Raw genomic sequence first — 3,416 nt, forward strand, 5'->3', positions numbered from 1 at the left:
GTTTTTATTTGGCATCCCTTATGTAAGAGACCCCCCAAAAATATTCTCCTAGACTTTAGTACTAAGAAAAAAATTACTTTCGGGCGCCTGGGTGGCTCAGTTGGTTGGGCGACTGCCTTCGGCTCAGGTCATGATCCTGGAGTCCCGGGATCGAGTCCCGCATCGGGCTCCCTGCTCGGCGAGGAGCCTGCTTCTCCCTCTGACCCTCCCCCCTCTCATGTGCTCTCTGTCTCTCTCATTCTCTCTGTCTCAGATAAATAAATAAAATCTTAAAAAAAAAAAAAAAGAAAAAGAAAAAAATGACTTTCCAGACAAACTCATTTGAATTTTTATCATACAAAAATTATGATTCATCCCATGTTCCTTCCCTTTTGTAGTAAGGAAGAGAATCAAAAAATAGAGGGTTTAGTTGTTGTGACTATCTCCTCACAGATTCCAGTAAATATTTTTATTCTTCTAAATTATTTCTGATCATGCTTCTCACTTGCTTATTTGTTCTTTTATATATATTCAAACACCACAAACTATTAAAAACCGTTTTGAAGTAAAAAGTATTCTAAAGTATCAATAAATAAATGAACAGATAGGTAGATGGTTTCAAGGATAGATGATATCTTTCATTCTCTTAAAAACAGATCTTCAAATATAGTCAATATTAATGCTGTATCATGGTTTTCTATATGCTTTTTATCAACAAAAATATTATTAATATAATAATTTTTAAAGTATATTTTATATCTAAGAATGTACTTAGTTTTTCATAATTTGTTCAAGTCACCAGAATATACATATTTACACTTTTAATCATAGCATTAATGAATTAATATTTTCTAATGCATGTAAAACAATACCTAGCATAGAGAAAGTGCTACTCTAAATGCTTATTTCATAAATTGTTCTAAAAATATTAAAAACAGTTGCTAAAACTTGAGAATTATCAAGAGGATTAATTTTAACAGTGCATGGTTAACTGAGGAAATACAAGTATCCCAAGAAAAAAAAATGGCAAATATTTTTTAATACTTCCTAAGACACTTCAAATAAAATTTTAACAAAGCATCACTGTCTCTTTTGTGTTACAATATTAACATTTAAAACACAGGTGCCTAAAAAAAAATAAAAAATAAAACAAACGTGCCTTAGGATGGAACTGACATCAAGAGAACAACACTCCCCAAGAGAAGTTGCAAAACCTCCTACTGAGTGTGAAATATTAAAAACTGGTTCATTCTGACCACCAGGGATATAGTACAGAGCCAGTACACAATGTACAACTCTATATAATGATGTTAATAATACATGAATAGATTCTCGATTCACCAAATATCAGGGCACTCTTGAAACTTGAAGAAGTAAACGTGGGACATGTGGAAAGAAGGCACAGTCTCTCAGGCTCTGGATACAATAGTGGCTATTATTAGGAGCTTAAGGGTGAACGAACAAAAGAATCAGGATTCTTTAGAGAGTATTCTTCAAATTCTTCCATCTTAGGGGACAGCTACAGGCATAATAACATTTGACTAAAGAAGAAATTAAAGAAGTGGCTTCATAAAAAATTGAAGTGTGATTTCTCAGAGGCTCATCTCCATGCAAGGGCAGAACCACTATCAAAGTTAGACCCAAACGAGCTTTCTATAATTCATTACAAAGAAGCACCACCTTGGGATCTATTGGGCAATGAAAACTCTAAGCTCCAGTTAGAAGCTAGAAGAGGCTAGAAATCCAATTGGTACCAAGTTTTATCCCAGTGGATCACAAAGATATTAACAATACCCTAGCCTACACACAAGAGCTAGATTATAACAATAAAGCATACAGCTGGGGCCCTTCTGTTTAGCCTCTGCAACAACTTCCAGGTCTAGGTAAGTTGTTTAGCCTTCTATTTGAATCCAGTTTCATGTACATTACACGTTGTGGTGTGTATTATATATTTTGGCATACATAATGCACCTGGATAGTGCACACCTATGTAAAATGTTCTGTGCCTTTAAAACTGACAGTGATAACGAAGTCAACTTCAGGTGTCATATATGAAATGGAAAAGTTACTATCAAAGCAAAGGCAGAAGCAAATTCTTGAATGTGTGCTTCAAGCCTAACAACAACTTCTATCTTCTGTTTGAAAGCCAGTCCTCCGTTTGAGCCAGAGTGAATAGATGGCTCCTCCACCACTGGTTAGCTATCATGGGACCTGCTTTCTCATCTATAACGTGGGAATAATACTAATATTGCACCCCCCATACGGGTAGTTTGTGGACTTAAAGGACAGTTAAAAGCTTCTATTACCATGCCCTAGAACAGTGCTTCTCAATAGAAATGCAACATCTTTTATATCTGATGCATATTTTACGCTTAGAGTGTATCTCAATTTAGTTTAAGCCCCATTTCAAGTACTCAGTAGCAATATGTGACTAGTGACTACTATATTGAACAAGGCAGTCCTAGAATATAGTTAACGTTCATTAATACAGTAGTATTAATGTTTGTAGTAGTATTTGACTATTCCTTGGTATCACTGATATTGGTATTATTATTATTCTTACAAAAATCCTAAGCTATGCTTATAACTTCACAGAATTATAAAATAATTTTAAATTCTTTGCTAATTTTCAGAATATACAAGCCTCCAGTGATGCTACAAAAGCTAATAAAAATGAAAGCATATATGCACCTTAATATGTTAGGAAAAATTACAAAGAAAATTGTCAAAGAGCACAGCAAACATTAAATGGGAAAAAAACTGTATGAACATGGGGGAAATTTTCAGATAGAGCATATATTTCAAGAAAAGGTTTTTAGAAGGCAGGAGTTAAGGCTAATAAATATAGGTCCAAATTTTGGCTTATAGCCAATATAGTAGGAATTATTAATTAAACCCTCTGCTTATTACCCAGAAAATCAAGATAAATTTAAAGGCCTTAGACAATTGAACAGAGGAGTAACATGGACAAACAGATGTATTAGGAAAATTTAGCAATGCTCACTTTGGCAGAACATATACTAAAATTGGAACAATACAGAGGAGATTAGCATGGCCCCTGAACAAGGATGATACACAAATTCATGAAGTATTCCACACTTTTCAGCATAAGAAACATAGTCAATGATAACGTAATAGTGTTGTATGGTAACAGATGGTAGCTAGATTTGTGGTGAATGTAGTATAACATAGAGATGTTGAATCACTATGTTGTATACCTGAAGTGAATGTAACATTGTGAGTCATATATACTCAAATAAAAAGATTTAAAAAAAGAGACAATTTAGATATACAGTTTTGAATTAAGGAAAAATCAGAATTGTACAAGACCTTCTAAAACATAATTACTTTGTAAGTCAGGGAGCCTCTTTGGCGGGGGTGGCGGGGAAGGAAAAGCTTGAAGTTTTAAGAGATCTATGCCTAAAGGAATATGTAGG

General features: G+C 34.1%; 1 non-coding gene across 1 annotated transcript; it reads left to right on the forward strand.

Moving 5' to 3' along the window:
* The first annotated feature begins 2,977 nt into the window (after positions 1-2,977).
* On the forward strand, positions 2,978-3,082 carry LOC123845058 (U6 spliceosomal RNA). The gene has a single exon (XR_006790907.1). It is a non-coding gene; the product is annotated as a U6 spliceosomal RNA (small nuclear RNA).
* The last annotated feature ends 334 nt before the right edge of the window (positions 3,083-3,416 follow it).

This window comes from Mirounga angustirostris, unplaced genomic scaffold (genome assembly GCF_029215605.1).
Source record: "Mirounga angustirostris isolate CCGP_5_RB_7025 unplaced genomic scaffold, mMirAng1.0.hap1 SCAF_5, whole genome shotgun sequence".
NCBI lineage: Eukaryota > Metazoa > Chordata > Mammalia > Carnivora > Phocidae > Mirounga > Mirounga angustirostris.